We start from the raw sequence: 19,037 nt of genomic DNA on the forward strand, positions 1-19,037 counted from the left end.
CCACGTGTTTACTTAGGTACATTGGATCTAGACAAAATAACCCTATGCCACACGGTCGAGATATTGGCGTTCCACGGTCGGTTAAACGACCCGCCAGCTCGCGGTCTATGGCCTACAATTTTGGTTAGTTTGGTGGGAGACGACGCAAGCTTTCCCCACATAGTGGTCGTTCTCGCCACCGATCCCTGGCCCACAACAATACATATTGATCAGAGCAACCCTGCCCCCACTCTCCTGTCCTCCCCCTTACTCTCTCTCCCACACCCACATTCTCTCCACCCTCTTTCCTTCCACTTCTCTCATCTCCCCCACCCCACTCTCCGCATCTCTCCTTCACTCCCCCTACCCCCTCTCTCCTCTCACTCTCTGCCACCCCCTCTCTTCTCTCCCCCCACCACACTCCCAATCTTCGCCCCCCCTCCCCGCATTACGCCCAATCAGAAACGGCTATTAAATGCGTTTTGCCTTTGAAAACATCAATATTAGTCCGATTTTCTTCCTGTGTTTTTTGCAACCGACTCTTAAATCATCTTTGTTACTATGAAAGAATAAGTTATATGGATAAACCATGACAGAGTCAGAAGGTGTGAGCCTTACAAAAGAGGCCTATGAAACCTCAGACCCCTGTGAAATATAGACATCTGCCAGTGGTACTACAGAAATTTTGTGTGGTGTCAGGCAAACTGTCCAACCAATGGATGGAACTTGCATGCACGGACGGACACACGCATGGCTTGTTTTATAGTATTGAAGGTCGGAAGGGTTGGACCCATCGTCATTTGGAAGAAATCTCCCACAACAAGGGAAGGGAATAAGAGTCAACCAAAATCGGTAGGCTCGCAACACATGAACATCAGATCAGTGGGGCAGGCCAATTGTCCCGACCCTGAGCATCGTTAATGTTTCAGCTGGGTTTTTAACTTGCATCTAATAGTGCTGTGGAAATTCTCCTGAAATTATGTTGATTCCGTGAAGAATTATAATTCATACCCTTAGGACGACATATTTCAGATGGATTTGGAACCGCAATCTCCAAGTTACCTGTGCAGCATCCTCAACTCTTGGCCAACACAGTCTTGGTTCTCTTCTCGAGAAGTATTCCTCTGCGATTCCGTTCAAGGGCAACCATTTCCATTGTTTGTGCCTGATCTTCCTTCTTGTCTGTGGTACATCTTCAATTCCACTTGCAGCACCTTCATTTTTTTAATATTTCTTTGGAAACGATGTCCTCTTCCACATCTGTCGTATCTCTGTCATTCTACTTGCAACTCTTTTCTTCCTGTGGAAGCACTTAAACTAGTCTGCATCCATCCATCCATTGGGACCATACTCTGTATAGAGCATTGGACCTGCCGAAGCAGTTGCCTGGACTTTTGGGCACAATTCTGGATGGGTCGCCACTCAGACGCAGGATACTCGAATGGCTCAATCATCCCAGCAAGCTGCTACTCATTTTGCCAACCTCAGGATGACAAGCTGAGTCAACCCCACCTGCTATTAATTCAACACCCGAGCAGGATCTGAACTCAGGATTCTAGAATCCTCAGCCCACCACCCTAACCATTAAGCCAACTCCAGGCATACACGTCTATAAATGACTTTGAAAATGGAAAGATAAGTGAATAAACCAACATTTTAATGAGTATTACTACTTAGCTGTGATACCAACAGTTATAAAGACAATAATATTTCAAGCTAGTCAAACTTGATATAAAAAGGCCTTATTGCCATTGTATTACGAGTCCACAAATGTGACCATCAGCCGGCCCATTTAATGCGAAATTTCTTGGCAAACATCGTCATCATTTTTGATGCGATTGAGGTGGATTATTGTGCAGTCATGTGTAATGCGTTGTGGACTAAATTCCCAGTGCAATATCCATCCAGTTTGTACTGTTTTCACCTTTCGTAGATTGAGCGATTCGCAATGCAATCGAGTTTGTAATGATGTGATGCCTTGAGAATGTAGATTTCCCATGCATATGAGCAGGCAGCGAGCACACTTTTGCTGATATCAATTCCACGTTCGTCCTCTTGTGCCTGCAAATGAAATATCGTTGTGCGATTTTTGTCCTGCATGCAAAGCAGGTGTTGCTAAGCAGCGCAGAGCGAATAAAGGAATTGATATAAAGCTCAGAGGGGAGAATGGAGTGGTTTGTTGAAAGCCAGGCTTTTTTATAACGTAGGGAAGTGTTTATGCTTTGACAATCATGGTCGTTGTTTTCTTTTAATCTGAGGTTCCATGTTATCGTAAACTAGCAATTTTTTTTTTTTTAACGAAAATACCCTCCTGTTAAATGGATGTTCTGAGCAATTAATTATTTTCCAAGAAAAAACATTCTCCTGTAATTTACAGAGCCTTTGGTTGTTCATAAGGGGACAGAATTTTTGGCTTTATGTTGGGTTATGATTTAATTATGCCTCTGCTATATAAATAATGAATCGATGCTAATATAATCCATTGAAACATGACATTATAAAATGAAACAAAACAGCCAAAGTAGAATAATTAATTTTATGCTAACAGCTGTGACTTGAAGATGATTGTGTGTATTGTTTATAATTAGAGAGGGAATGTGTTCGATGGTGTTGAAATTGTTCAATATTTTACCAGGAAACGTGGATTACAAATCATGATCATTAAGTCCATCGATAAATAGCGAAGTAGAAAAATAATTATGGCGATTGTTCAGTGAATAGGATAAAATCAACGACGGCTACTACTACTACTATTGCTACTGCTACTGATGCTGCTACTACTACTACTACTACTGCTACTACAACTAGCTCAGGAGAAATGAAGCTGCATTTTACTAACCTTCCAGAGGAATGTTGTTTTTGTGGTGAAAGGGAAATGATATTTCAGATATACCTACAATGCCACTGTCTTCAACCAATTTTCTTACTGATGAAAAACCTAGTATTATGCTTCTGGCTTCACTTCTGTCCAACACTTTTTTATCATCAGGCACCCGGGAAAGAAATAAAGCAATATCTCCTTGTTAACTTTATTTTTACCTGTGAAAAAATGGCAATATATAAAACCAGGAAGGCAAAAATTGAGAGAAATGTGGTGGAACATATTTCTGACTGCCTAAAGGCCTCAATACACTCGTCCATTGTTGCAGAGTATTAGGGAGCATAATATTGTGGCACTGATCGGAAGTTTAAGGAAACCTGAACCAGGAACGATGCACTGTGTCGTTTTTCCCCACAAGGTATTTTGCTCTTATTTGAATCAATGTATTTTGTTTTCTTGGTAATCGTTTACCACAGCTTCTGTCATGGTAGTGCTTTCTCTTTTAAAATGCTTCACCTTGTCTACTGCAGCCCTGAACATGGACTCGCAGAGATGAGGAAAGTGAGCGACATAAAACAGAATTGTGGAATTTCTAACAGAAGTACTATGACTATTACTACTACGACTACTACTATACATATATTTTGAGTTCTCCAATGAAGTATGGGATTTGATTAGACTCGATTACCTCGGTGTAACCCAGGAAGCATGCAAATTGACTTCGATAATTTTAGTGTACTGTGGTCATCGCCCAAATAACAGCAGAAATACTGCGGCCGTGGTGCCGCGCAAACTTTAGCTTTGATTCCTAAGGAGGAAAACTTGAAAGATATTAGAAACTACAACAGTACTTGGTAGAGAGCATACCTCCACCAAGCTGAACAGTTTGTTTTGTATTCCTCTGATAGGTCGGATCTGCATCTAGACCTCAGACAAAATCTAATCAACCTGGTCTTGTCAACTACCCAACTCATCCACCAAGTTTCGTCCGAATCTGTCAATCACTTTTTGAGATATTGTGCTATATATCAGTTTTGGTCCTATCTCTCAATGTTGAAAATTCACTTTAAAAATTCTAGTATCCAGACCTTCAACAAGATCTAATGAAGTTGTCTTTGTCACACACACCCAAACTGTCCACCAAATATCATCCAAATCTATCCAAAACATTTTGAGATATTCTGCTCACAGACAGACAGACAAACAAACTGACAGGGATGAAAGCAGAACCTCCATCCACCCTCATGGCAGAGGTAACTACCATGCCATGTCTCTGTTATGCGTGGACTACAAAAATTATGGCAAAAATGTTGTCAACTCATTTATCACCTGTGTTGCCAAAATTAGTATTCCCTGACCAGTCATATGCTGTTCCTGGCAGAGCAATCCATGATGATAAATCTCTGGTCAGGGCCTTGATACATAATGTGGACATGACTCGATCTCAAATTGGCTTCCTTTCTCTGGATCAAGATAAAGCATTTGATCATGTGAACCATGACTACCTCTTCAAGACCTTGTTATCCTTCAGAATAGCGAGGAGATATGTAGGTGTGCTTCAGACACTGCACATGTCTGCAGAGTGCTTCGATAAAGTCAATGGTTCCTTGCTTGCACCTTTTCCTTTTGAGAGTGGGAAAAGGCAAGGATGTCCCCTGTCTGACTATCTCTATTCCCTCTGCATTGAACCATTTCTCTGCTGATGAGACGAAGGTTAACTGGCTTTGTGGTGCCACACAATAATATTCCCTTCATTCTTTCTGCTTCTGAAGATGATGTTCTCGTGTTTCCAGGAAGTGCAAGAGACCTGCAAATAGTTTACGGCTATCAACAATCTACTCGGGAGCATCATCGACTAAAATAAATTGGTGGAAGAGCTCTGGACTCTTGGTTGGACTCGTGAAGGTTGAAGAACTCCACATGCTGTTTCAGCAATTGACATGGAGTCACCATTAACTTCAATATTTGGGGCTCTATTTGTCCATCTCTTGTAAATGCTTATCAATTCACACCTGAAACACTTTAGCGGATAAATTACTCGTGAAGCAGAGAGACTGGAGTGGACCATTGATGATCCTGTCTCTGCATAGAAGAACTCTTTTCATTAATTAATTTGTCATTTCAAAGCTGTTGTTCAAGCTTTCTTGCATAAGTAATTCTGATGAGTTCTGGATAATATGCAAAGGAAGTTGTTGGGTTCCTTTTCGAATGATAAGCATTGGGTATTCTTTGGAATCCTGAGAGTTCCTCTTGCTGAAGGTGGACAGGGTTTTCCCTGCCTTCGTAGCCACTTTTACACCTTCAGGCTACAGACCATTCAGCGTTACGTTTTTAGGCAAACCTAATACCGCAATCAATGGTGTGTGCTACCATCATATTTTTTAAGTTGTGTTGTGACACTTGGATTTTGTATGGATATATAGATTAAGATCCTTCACAACTGTACGCAGAGTGTCCTTGTTGGTGCCGAGCTCTTGAGATTTCCTTATTGCTGACTTATTTGTGCTATGTCGGACTGCTTCTCTCACTCTTTCAATTGTTTATTCAGTTCTTGCCGAATTCCTTTGTCCTGACCTACTTGCATCTGCTGCACTGCCAGCTGTCCTGTGTGCTTTAACCAAGAACAATGTTGAATTCCGTAAGGGACATGTTCGTAAACCAAACTTTGCCCAAAACTGTCTTTAAACAATTGTAATGGAGTAGTGATTGGCAAAATAAAGCTCCACAATGGCAGCTCTGTGTTCCATGCTGCATTTGTCCATTTTTTGGTTTTGATGATTGGGTTCAACTTTCCAAACCTTAGTCCTTCGCATCACCTGAAAAACAAACAAATGAGATATTTATGATTAAAATTTGTTCATGAATTAATTGTCACCCTCTATCTTGATTTAGTAAAATTTCGTCGGACAAACGAATCTTGTATCAATAAAACAGCAATATGTCCCAGAAAAAAGAAACAAATAACAAGGAAAATTCACTGGAAATAACTCAACTCACACAATCACTCATCCAAGAAATAATGCAATCGCAAAAGGAAATTGGCCAAGAAAATTAAGCCATCATTTACATCAGGTAAACTACAAAGATAACTACTCACCTGTATCCACAATTTGCAAATTTATACCAGCACTAAAGAAAAAAAACATGCAGCAGTAATATTAAAAAGAGAATATTAAAAGTAGATCAGCATTCATCATTTCCTACATCAGAAATAACAATGTAAACAATGAAGAAAAAGAATGAAAAATATAGTCGTTATTATCCATCTCACCAAAGATTATATCGACCACAAAGGCATTAATATATCCTCTTCAGAAACAATGCCCTCCACAATGCCTTCTCCCTGTATCAAGTTCTTTCCAGGAATCTAAGGCACATAGCAATTTCACTACATAAGATTACAATGAAGAGAGTGTTGTCCCACTCATCCTTCCTAAATACAACAAGACATTTGCACTTCTACAGGGCCATTTTTGTCGCACTCAGGATCTTCAAAAAAAACCACCTTCTGAAAAAAAGGAACTGACCCACACACCCCACGTGTGCTATCACACGCCAGAGGAATACTAGGTTTCAGTTGGACAAACCATCATGCATGCCTTCTGAGCAAGTGTGCATGAGCAAATATAGTGAGTAATAGATTCTGGGACCTTGCATCCCCTACTTGGACAAATCACCGCGTTGCCATGGCCATGCCTTAAATATGTGAATTGTGAAGGAAGCATTCAATTAATGTGCAGCCATGCAAAGTCGCTGTGACTTCCTGGCATGGAGGGCAGTACTTATTGGATGACCAAATTACCGAACATCTCTCACTTGTCATGTTTATAATTATGGAAACTCCATGATTACACAGAGCTCGAGGCATAAGTGATACACAACAAGCACCACTAAAATTATTGAAGTTCATTCGCATAACAAGAAGCTTCAACAGACCATGAGGATGAGGAGGAAACCAATTGTAGGGCCATGACTGTCTGAATTCAGACAAGTCCCAACCAGCAAAATTGAGCCTATGTTAAACCGCACCAACAAACCCAACTCCCGTGACCCATCCCCCATTAACTTCAGTTGAAATGTGACCGAAGCTACTTGAAGCAACAAGGGAACATCCAGACCTTCCTTTACTTCAATTTTACACAGCTGTTCCCACTTGGGTTTAAAGATCCACTTTGCACAAAATAAGTTTTAAATCAAGCCCTTCAATCTGTGAATGACTAAAGGTGGAGGAGTTAGCACCTCTGCAAGGGTCCTCAATAAAGGAAAAAAATCTGCCCATTCACTACAAGGGATATCTCTCGACCACAAAGCTTCCACTCCTTCCATTAACAAAAACATCTTTTAACATAGGACAACTTTTTACACCAATTATTTACAGCATTAATGGCCTCACTTAAGAATACACCTAAAACCCCTACCTGGTTGTCATAACTTCCAAATGTCAGATTACCTTGGGCACATAAAATCACTTTCCCATAAACAAAATACTACTTTTGTCAAAATTAATATGAAGGCCAGACACTTTGCAGAACACCTTACAGCATTGAACAGCACTCCATAACGACCAGTCATCCATAGTGAAAATAACAATATCATCCACATACACCAAGGACAACTGCTCCCATCCTATCATTCAATACAACCCTGGGCACAGCATGTTCACAAAGCTTCCAAGAACTCCAGTTACAGCCGGATCATATTACAGTGCCAACAACGCCTCCCATAAACACTTGTGTGAGATGCTATCAAAGACCATGACCAAATCTAAGCTCGGAAGTGCAAGATCCACCTTTCTGCAATTTGCAAAATACAGGGCATCTCTAACACAAATCAAGACATCCAAGGCTCCCGTGCCCTTGATACCACACCTCTGATGCTCATGCAAAACATCATTGGCTTCCTCCTGCACAAGCTTTTATAACATAGCTGTCATGTTCTTGTAATCTCAATTCCAAAGACATATCAGTCTCCAATTTTTTTTATATCCATCAAATCCACCTCCTTTGGGCTTGCTGCAGAGATGACGTGACATATTGGTGGAGCATAAATATGCATGAGGTAAACCATTAATACACATGAAGCAAAACTTTAAATGGCTGGCCCTTATCAGCTTGGAGTAGAAGCTCCTCCACAGAGTGAACTGGTGAAGCCTGAGAAGACATTAAATCGAGATCAGTCCCCATTACTGTGGTTGGTACCAGGAAACAAGTGCCACACCAATGATTGCTTCATGCTTCCTGGCCAACAGAAAATGCCTGCCACACATTAACCTGTCTGTGGTGCATAAAACAGTTCTGGTGCTAGCCAGGAACAATATAATTACCTTTTTTGATGCTCTTCTGGCTAAACAGTTGCATAAGCTTGTTCCTGGAGGCTAGAACACTGCCTCGGAGGCATTCTAGGCTTGGCAGGGAGAGGAGATGAAAGGATTCCGTTGAGAGCCACATGTTGGCTACACGAGTAGAGGAAGTCGGGAACTCAGGAGTGGAGATAGCCTTGGATGCCACAGGCAGATAGTTTGGAAAGCAAGGTGGGTGCCAGACTGTATCAAAAGCTCGAGATATGTCGAAAGAGATGGTCCTGATCTCATGTCTGATTTTAGGGCCACCATCCATTGTTGGGAGAGTTGAAGTAGCATGTTCATTGTCCAAGGTCAAGTGATCTGGATATAAATCCGAATTGATGATATGAGATGAGGTCATTTGAGAAAAGGAAGGATTTTATGTCGTCTGAAATGATGGAGTCCATGACCTTGCTGATGGTTGGAAGTGAGCTGATAGGTCTGTTGTGAAGATGATCGGTTTTTGCACCTTCTTAATGTAATGTTGTCTTACTTTCAAGCAGATGGAAGATGACTTAAAGCAAATTATAGGGTGAAAAGTGCCTAAAGAGGATGTGCAAGAGCAGCAGAGTAGGTTTTTAGGACACGTAAGCTGATACCGTCTGTCAAATTAGTTGCAGAAGATTATTTTAAATTCCACTTGGAATCTGATAAAAAAAAGTCTCTAAACCTTTATGCTGAGCCTATTTTATGATTACCTTTTGTTTTATCAATATCATCTCTATTGCTGTCATAATGAAGAAAAAAAGATTTGAAAATATCTTTTCTCGAAAGTTTATTTCATTAATTCGACATTAATATAATGACATTATTTATTAAAAAATATATTGCTCTATTTTTATAGAGATCGTTTGTGTCCCCTAATTCAGAACAACCTCTACAAACATCCACAATTTTATGAATATGAATCATCACTATGTGTATGTTTTGCCTCTTCAACAAGGAGATGGAAAATTTCCCATTTTTCAATTGCTTGGTTCTCCAACTGAACAACTTGCATTTGCAATTCTCCTTCACATATAATTAAGGACTATGTCACTTTACTGATAATTCAAGTATGCTCATAGAATAGAGTTGAACCCAATAGAAAATCGATGCCAGAACCACAGTTTTACCATTTGGTATGATCTGAGATGAGGATATCGGATAAAAGGAAGGATTTTATATCAACTGCGATGATGGATTTCAAGACTTTGCTGATGATTGGAAGTGTGCTGATAGGTCTGTAGTTTAGAGGATTGTTTTTTTTAACCTTCTTCATGCAATGTGGTGATGTTGGCTGACTTCCAAGAAGATGGACGATGACATAGGGCAAATCATAGGGTGAAATGGCAGAAAGAGGATGTGCAAGGAAAAGCAGCAGGTACTGCTTTTCATTTTATTGATCATCCATGAATTTATTTTTTGTACTGGTACTATTTTGTGTCATTGATTGTTATCTCCATATTTGGGTTTCAAAAGGCGGAACAGAGTCCTCCCATGACTCATGATCCCAGGACTCAGATATCTACCTTCGTTGCAGTGAAGGATCATTATTCGTGGGCTAAGTTGTGAGTTGTGTTGTTCTCAGAGTTTTGTTCTGAGGGATCTTTTCAGGATCATCACCGAGCCTCAGACAGCCTCCAACTACAGTTTGTTTGTGGTAATGTTCCTGGGGATTATTTGTGAGATCTTTCTAAGGTTCTTCTTTCTTTCTCCCATTTCTCCAATTATCTCTGGGACAATTTCGGCACACTTCAGCTTCCAAGGTTTTTTTTTATTTCATTTTTGAGATCATGGTGTTTGGTAATTTTCATGATTTCTGCATTGTTTCAGCTAAAATCGCTGGGTATTGACACCTCAATTAGCAATACCTTATTTTCTTTTTTGTATTTAATGTCCAATCACAATGCTTTGATTTAGATATTCACACTGGGTGGGATCATCAATTCGTACGTGAACATTATGTCCTCATTTTCAACGATTGCTTTTCCTTCATGTTTCCGTGAGTTTTCTAGAACTGGGATATTTAAATTTCTGCATATGTGCCATTGGATTACTCGACATACTTTGTTGTGCCTTTGTGTGTACAGCTGCTCTGACAAGAGCTTTTTACATCCCGAAATGAGATGGCCCATGCTGTCTGTTTCTACCTTGCAAAACCTAAACTTGTCCAATTGACTCAATCCTGCTATATTTCTAAAGCTGCTGATGTTATGTCCTTGATGTTGGGCATTTATTATGATTTGTTCACAGTCCCAGTTGAGCTGACTTCTTCTTAGCCATTATATTGAGCTTCCTTTGTCTATGCCCAGTCTATCCAACTTTTATTTGAAATTTCCTGCTCTTTAATCATTATCCCTGTTGTCGGTGAATATTGATACTTCGCCAGATATTTTTGTTTCGTCATTTTTGCAATCACTGCTGTAGTAATTGTTGCTGTTTCTGTTTCATGCGTGACATGTTTTATTCACACCTATTTTTGGAAGTTTTTTTGCAAAGTTGGTTCGGGATAACTTCATGGCTTACTGTCTTCATGCTTGCATACAAATTGGATTCGGTCGTCTGTCAAACTTTTCCCATACTCAGATAATCCTACAGATGTCACGATGTGCACTTGGTTGAGCTCCATCAGGCCACCGCCTACTTCTCATCTCTGCAGGTAAATTCTTGGGATGCACTGGTTTTTAAAGAACATATTGTGGATTGTAAGGACTTTTATTGCTTTGATATCTAGTTTACTATTCCACAGCTGTTTTGGAATATCTGTACTGCGAGTTGGTTTATGACTGATTTTGTTTCTTGGGAAGAGATAGGTTTTCAGGATCAACCTCATTTTACGTCAGTATTCTTTGGCAATTGTTTTGCGCACATGTATGTGAAATATTTTTGTGGCAATCTTCAACTCCAAAGTATTTGTATAAAGCTTTGTTGTTTAAGGCCCGGTCACACCTTGACGTTTTAGCCAGCGATGGCAACGTGTTAAAATTTATGTAAAACGCTGGCTTACGTTGAACTTTTGATGTTTTTTTTTAAAGATTCGGACGTATTCATAGCTACTTGGTCTTATGTATAACGCATTGGTAACTACACAGAACGTTTCGTTGTGTTATAGATAACTTATACCAACGAATGCTGAACCTGTTGTCGGCCTACACAACCGATGCCCAACGATAGTCTAACTTAGGCATAGCGCGTTGCACGCATCGCCGACGATGTCGTGACGTAGCCTATTAAAAGGCTGATGCATAACGATTCGAATCATAACTGCCGTAGAAATGGAAGGGTCAAAATCGCGGTCACACCTTGGCGATCTTGCCAGCGTATGCCGACGTAACAAAAAGTGTGTCTAAAACGTTGGGGCACGTCGAATACGGTATGGGTAAGTTTGGTATACGTGAGTAGAACGCTAAATAGGCTATCATAAGTCGTAGTAAGTAGAGTACGTCAAGAAATTTTGAACATGTTCAAAATTTTACGACGTACTCGGCGTATGACACACGTTCCGCATGCGATGGGGATAAGTTTTACACACGATATGTGGACGCTTACACACGTCCACAAAGGATACTTATAAGCTACACATAAGTCGAAACACGTCGCGGTAATGTCTTTTTTACGCGAAACTTATTTCTAACTTATGTTTGACGTGCTTTGAACCAATTCTTTACGTAGTCCCAACACACATCGACATATGTAGACGTATTCCAATGACGTCTTCCGGTCGACAAAAAAAAAAAAATGAACGTGTTTCTAGCTTACAACTGCCATATAAAGCCTTTTTCACAGCGGTTTTGGGAATTTGTATATAAAAATGGTGTTCATAAAAGGGGAACCCAACAGTGTTTTCGAGTCCTTTTTGAGTAGATGTCCATGTCAGCAGTAACAGTATCAGTATCAGTATCAGTATTAGTATTAGTAGTAGTTTGTTCATGTTGGCAGTAGTAGGTGGGTGTGAGGGGGAGGGTGTGGGTTATGATGGATCCTCCTTGCGTCCGCGTGTCCACGGGTAGGTTCATAGGCTGCCACTCAACGATTTAAATGGCTGCATCTCCACTATTGAAAGTAGACGCTTGCGCTCAACAATTGGATTTTTTTTACACTCAACGACTTTTAAACGGTACCACTCAGCTAGTTTCATTGTTTACAATGAACGATTTAAATTGCTGTCACTCGACTTTGGTTTTTTTTTTTTTTTTTTTGACGCTGGGGTTTGGAAATTTGAAGCGTTTCTTCTGAACGTGTTAAAACGCTCAAACTCGACTATTTTAAATAGACGCTGCCGATGGACAATTGGAATCATAGCCAAGCTAGATATCGAAGTGTGAACATCCTCGTCATGCCGAAGAAAAGTTTGAAGAATGTTGCAAATAAGTGTCCTGGCCGTGGCCGTGGACGCTGACGCAAGGACGATCCATTATACCGACGTCTTTCAGCCTATGAGTAACTTAAAAGTAACGTCTGTCGACGTGTGGCAACGATCGCGTAACATGCCAACAACACGTTAATCACAGGTTAGAAATAAGTTTCGGGTACGCTAAACATTACCTCGGCGTGTCTCAACTTATGATTAACTTACAAGTAGCATGTGTTGACGTCTGTCAACGATCGCAGACCGTGCCTACAACTTGTGGCCAGCGTAGCGGAACGTTTGAGTCATACGCCGACATACGTCGTGAAATTTCAAGCATGAAAAAATTTGAGGACAACCGAAAAGTACAACGTTTAAAGCCAACGTACAACGACGTATGGCAACGTACTACGACGTATGCCAGCGTGCTCTCAATGTTATCAAAACTTACCCATAACGTATTCAACGTGTGCCAGCGTTTTAGAAAAAAAATTCAAAAATCGGCATACGTTGGCTAAAACGTCAAGGTGTGACAGGGCCTTTAGTTCTTGTATCGTTGCATTTAGGTCGATTATGCTGTTGTTCATTTTTGTTGGGCTACCTTGTATGAATGTTCGCTTGGCCCACTTACCTAGGCCAAATTCCATTTGAATGTTGTCAGAGTACCTTTGTACCACTCAGCCCAATTGGGCTAAGGGGTATTGTCGTCACAGGCGTTGTCCGGGCGTCCGTCCGGGCGTCTGTCAACTTTTGGTTTCCGTCAATTTCGAGGAGAACGCCTTATCCGATTAAATCCATTTTTGCAGTGTGTGTTGGGGCTCTGCAGAGGAAGGTTCGTTTCGATATTCAGTGCGATGCGATATCCAATGAGTCCGGTCGCGCAGCCATCTTGAATTTGGTTTCCGGCGTCTGTCAACTTTTGGTTTCCGTCAATTTCGAGGAGAACGCCTTGTCCGATTAAATCCATTTTTGCAGTGTGTGTTGGGGCTGGGTAGAGGAAGGTTTCTTTCGATATTCAGTGCGATGCGATATCCAATATGGCGGCTCGGTCAGCCATCTTGAATTTGGTTTCCAGCGTCTCTCAACTTTTGGTTTCCGTCAATTTCGAGGAGAATGCCTTGTCCGATTAAATCCATTTTTGCAGTGTGTGTTGGGGCTGGGTAGAGGAAGGTTTCTTTCGATATTCAGTGCGATGCGATGTCCAATATGGCGGCTAGGTCAGCCATCTTGAATTTGGTTTCCGGCGTCTGTCAACTTTTGGTTTCCGTCAATTTCGAGGAAAACACCTTTTCCGAGTAAATCCATTTTGGTAGTGTGTGTTGGGGCTGGGTAGGGGAAGGTTCCTTTCGATATTCAGTGCGATGCGATATCCAATATGGCGGCGAGGGCAGCCATCTTGAATTTGGTTTCCGGCGTCTGTCAACTTTTGGTTTCGGTCAATTTCGAGAACGCCTTGTCTGATTAAATCCATTTTTGCAGTGTGTGTTGGGGCTGGGTAGCGGAAGGTTTCTTTCGATATTCAGTGCGATGCGATATTCAATATAGCGGCTAGGGCAGCCATCTTGAATTTGGTTTCCGGCGTCTGTCAACTTTTGGTTTCCGTCAATTTTGGGGAGAACGCCTTGTCCGATTAAATCCATTTTTGCATTGTGTGTTGGGGCTGGCTAGGGGAAGGTTCCTTATGATATTCAGTCCGATGCGATATCCAATATGGCGGCCAACTTGAATTTGGTTTCCGGACAATAACTTGAGAACGGCTTGACAGATTAATTTTATTTTCATGCAGGTGTAATGGGGTTGGTTAGAGGAAGGTTCCTTTCGATATACAGCACAATCCGATATCCAATATAGCGGCTAGAGCAGCCATCTTGAATTTGGTTTCCGGACAATAACTTGAGAATGGCTTCACACATTGATTTTATTCTGGCAACGTATAATGGGGTTGAGTCGAGGAAGGTTCCTTTCCAAAATGGACTTGCTGCGATTTTCACTGTGGGTGCCACGGCAGCCATCTTGAAATTGGTTTCCATCAATTTCGAGGAGAACGCCTTGTCCGATTAAATCCATTTTTTGCTGGGTGTGTAGGGGTTGAGTAGAGGAGGGTTCCTTTCGAAAATGGGCATGCTGCGATTTTCAATTTGGCCACCATCTTGAAATTGGTTTGCGTCAAGGGGCTGAGGGGTTATGCCCGCTTTGCGGTGCTATTTTCACTAATTTAAATTGCCCTGCCAGTTTTTCGTCGTTTGGTGCAGAGTTTTAAATCATCCATGTATAGTAGATGTGTCACCTTTCTTGTTTCTTTGGATGTTATTTTATTGGATGTTAGGTTGTATCCATGTCCTAGCTCATTAATGAGGTTACTTAGTGGATCCAGAGCCAGGCCAAACAGGAGGGGGAAAGGCTGCCACCCTGAAAGATCCCATATTGTATCTTCACCCTTGGTGTTTCACTCTTTCCTTCTGAGTGCTGAAGTATCAGTGTGGTATTCCAGAGCGCCATTGCTTTCTCAATCAGTTTGATGACTTGGGAGTTAATCTTGTACAAATGAAGCACTTTATCATCCATGAATGTATATGCAGTTCAGAATTGGGATTTTGGGATGAGGAAGGTGTGAGCCATTCATTCATTTCCTGTTCTGTGATCCATTCATTCATTTCTTGTTCCTCTGGGATAAGTTAAGTGAATACTCGACCATTTACACACTTCCATTTATTAGTAGAGATGTTGCTTCTTCTTTTTCCAAGTTTTGGATCCATTCCACCTCCTTGTGTTCTTTTCGATCTTCATAAATTCCTCTCAAGAATCATTCCAGGTAATTTTTTTCAGGAGGGGATGATACATTCTTCCTCTGGTTCCATAGTTTTCAGAAGAATCTTTTCAGCTTTTTTTCAATCATCTGGCCTTGTTTTCTTCTGCTGTTATATTAGCCTCATTATGGTTTTTTTTTCCTTGCTATCATCTCTATTTTGACTGTTTTCAGCATCAATTAACTCGAGGTCTTCATCTTCGATTTTGCATTTGCTTTTTTATCGTTTGAATTCTGCTCTTTAGTTTTTGGCTTTCTTTTCCTCTTTGGAATTGCTATATTTGTCCTGTCTACTTTCTGAGTAGTTATCTCTGTCTCTTGAATCTTTGCTTCCACAGTGGTGTTTCGTTCCTTTTTTTGTGGAGCCTGTTCTGTTCTTTTGTTTTGTTGTTATTTTTTCCTGAATTAGTAGTGCTGCTGCAAAACTCACTGGATGTTTATTTCTTTCGGGGGAGGGGGGGCTGATTTTGGTAACATTCTTCTGAGTGCTGTGTTGGTTCACCTTACTAGGTTTTTGTGCATTTGTTGTTTTCTATTCTCTGGAGTTGTGGTATTTCCCTTAGTTGGAGCAATCTCATCTCAATTTTGTTGGCCAAGTGTGTGTGTGTGTGTGTGTGTGTGTGTGTGTGTGTGTGTGTTTGTGTGTGTGTTTTTGTGTGTGTGTGTTTTTGTGTGTGTGTGTTTATGTGTGTGCGACGACTGATTTAATATGGACACACCCGAGGTGGATATACTGATGTTGGTGCACATCCTCATTTGTGGACCCACTGCTTGAAGAGATATTGGGCTGAAATGGTTGAAAGCGTTGTCAAGAAGGGAACCCACCTAACGTGATCCAGGGAGTAAGTAAATCGGTCACTCGCTTAAAATTATTTTAGCCTTTCTGTTCAATAACTTATTGTAATTTATTGTTGTGAGAAACAGAATTATGGAAAAAAAAAATCGTGTGTGTGTGTGTGTGTGTGTGTGTGTGTGTGTGTGTGTGTGTGTGTGTGTGTGTGTGTGTGTGTGTGTGTGTGTGTGTGTGTGTGTGTGTGTGTGTGTGTGTGTGTGTGCGCGTGCGTGTGTGTACTGTTATACATCCTCTTCAAAAAGTTATATGAAAGAAAATTCTAATAGTTGAAGATATACCAACTTTTTTGTTTGATATCTAAATTCTAAAAACTTATTTATTCATACATGCCTTGTTACGTTTTTATTGGCATGTCTTGAAGTTTATCTCCATCAAACATTTTGAATGCACTCTGGGTATTAACAAAAGAACACAGTGAACTAAGGTATTGCACCAAGTACTCCCGATGTTTTGTCATAACCATGAAGGAGCTGACAGCTTCATGGCTCAGGGGCAATATTTTAACTGTGATCCATGGGCTTCCTCGGGCTTCTCTCTCAGGCTCCAGCGTTCATCCTGTCTTGTATAAGCCATCCACTTCCATTTTTGGATCATATGCCAGCAAAAGAATAAATCATTTGGTTTGTATGAGACTTTTGTCTTGAAAACCATGCCTCAAAAATATCAGACATTGGGCCTCAAGGGGTTGCATTCAAAAGGCTGGGAGGATGTTCTAACTGTAAGAACCAATTGACATACCAGTATAATCAAAACTTTTAATATAAGCTACAAAATCAGGTTGGTGTAGGGTGCCAACATTGGGCAAGCTATGTACACCCGAACCCACACAACAATTGGGGACTTGATGCATGGACAGATAGTGACAGGGTTCTGACCCTGAAATATGTGAATGAGGAAATGTTCATATGACTACTCATGTACAATACGTCAATGTAATACCAGATAGTTTTATTTACAAACCTGGAGTGAACAGAGGACCGATGATGATAGGCTGTTCAAGGTTTTATGCTTCTCTTTTTTTTATTCTCCTTCTGTAATAGCACATGATCCGCAAATGGATGAAAAGGGTCAATATAAGAAAGAACGCATGCTGGGATCTTGGACAGAGGCGTGAGGAAGTTTGTCGGTCATGGATGAAACGTTCTTTTTTATCTTTTGAATTCTCCAACCATTATCTTAATTTGGCCGGGGTCCACTGATGCAAGTGTTAGGGAAATAGAATTTGGTAATGAGAGAGCATTTGACAAACATTCAAACCATTCCACACCTAACTGTCACAAACATCTCAGCCACCATTCAAAATGAATTCTTTCAACTTCTGGGTAACCAGGTAAAGTTAAACATCATCAAGGAAGTCAAAACTGCAAAATAATATGCCCTCATCTTGGCTAGTACTCCAGAGCAATTGCACTTTGTTCAGATGTCTCGTATCCTAAGATACACGACATGACCAAAAGTATGTGGACAACTACTCATCCAACATCTCATTCCAAAATCATGTGCATTAATATGGAGTTGGTCCCCCCCTTTGCTACTAAAACAGCCTCCACTCTTCTGGGAAAGCTTTCCACTAGATGTTGGAACATTGCTGCAGGGATTTTCTTCCATTCAACCACAAGAGCATTTGTGAGGTCGGCAACTGTTGTTGGTCGATCTGGCTCACAGTCGGTGTTCCAATTCATCCCAAAGGTGTTCGATGGGGTTGATGTCAGGGCTTTGTGCAGGCCAGTCAAGTTCTTACACACCCATCTCGACAAATCATTTCTAGATGAACCTCCCTTTGTGCATGGGGGCATTGTCATGCTCAAACAGGAAAGGGCCTTCCCCAAACTGTTGCTGCAATGTTGGAAACACAAAATCGTCTGGAATGTCATTGTATACTGTAGCATTAAGATTTCCCTTCACTGGAAATAAAAGGCAAAGCCGAAATGATGAAAAACAGCCACAGACCATTATTCCTCCTCCACCAAATTTTACAGTTGGATCTATAAATTTGGGCAGGTAGAATTCTCCTGGCATCCACCAAACCCAGATTCGTCTGTCAGACTGCCAGATGGTGAAGTGTGATTCATCACTCCAGAGAACTCATTTTCAATGGCGGTGAGCTTTACACCAATCCAGCTGATGCTTGGCATTGCGTAAGGTGATCTTAGGATTTTGTGCGGCTGCTCAGCCATGGGAACCAATTTCATGAATCTCTCGACAAACAGTGCTTGCGTTGACGTTGCCTCCAGTCAGTTTGGAACTCGGTAGTGAGTGTTGCAACCGACAACAGACAATTTTTCCGTGCTACATGTTTCAGCACTCGACATTCCAGTTCTGTGAGCTTGCTTGGCCTCCCGCTTCATGGCTGAGCGGTTGTTGCTCCTAGACGTTTCCACTTCACAATAACAACACTTACAATTGACTGTGGGAGTTCCAGCAGGGCAGAAACTTGACGAACTGACTTGTTGGAAAAGTGGCATCCTATGACAGTGCCACATTGAAGTCACTGAGCTCTTCAATATAGCCCATTTGACTGCCAATGTTTGTCTATAGAGATTGCATGGCTGTGTGCTTGATTTTACATGCCTGTCAGCAATGGGTGTGGCTGAAATAGCCAAATTCACTACTTAGAAGGGTTGTCCACATACTTTTGGCCATGTCATGTAAATCCATATCTTACGTGGGGAAGTGAAAGTAAAGGAGTCATTTGTCGACATCTTGCAACTGGAAGACAAGAATGCTCACACTTTAACAAAATAAATTGTTAGCAAGCTGCAATAATGATGCCCTTGACCTCATGAACCTCCATGGTCAAAAGTACTACAATGCCACTACAATGGCCAGGGTGCACCCTGGCATTCAACGGCCAATCACAGATATCAATCCAAAGGCTGTCTTCATTCACTATGCCAAACATTATCT

General features: G+C 41.1%; 1 long non-coding RNA gene across 1 annotated transcript in view; it reads right to left on the reverse strand.

Moving 5' to 3' along the window:
- Positions 1–438: 438 nt before the first annotated feature.
- Positions 439–19,037, reverse strand: part of LOC147017051 (uncharacterized) — a 29,519-nt gene continuing 10,920 nt past the window's right edge. Inside the window, exons 2-4 of the long non-coding RNA XR_015049315.1 lie at positions 6,072–6,167; positions 5,898–5,929; positions 439–5,616 (exon numbers count right to left, since the gene is read on the reverse strand). This is a non-coding gene — a long non-coding RNA (uncharacterized LOC147017051). The remainder of the gene's footprint in view (positions 5,617–5,897; positions 5,930–6,071; positions 6,168–19,037) is intronic.

This window comes from Eptatretus burgeri, chromosome 11 (genome assembly GCF_056783735.1).
Source record: "Eptatretus burgeri isolate ZD-2024b chromosome 11, Ebu_testis_v1, whole genome shotgun sequence".
NCBI classification, from domain to species: domain Eukaryota; kingdom Metazoa; phylum Chordata; class Myxini; order Myxiniformes; family Myxinidae; genus Eptatretus; species Eptatretus burgeri.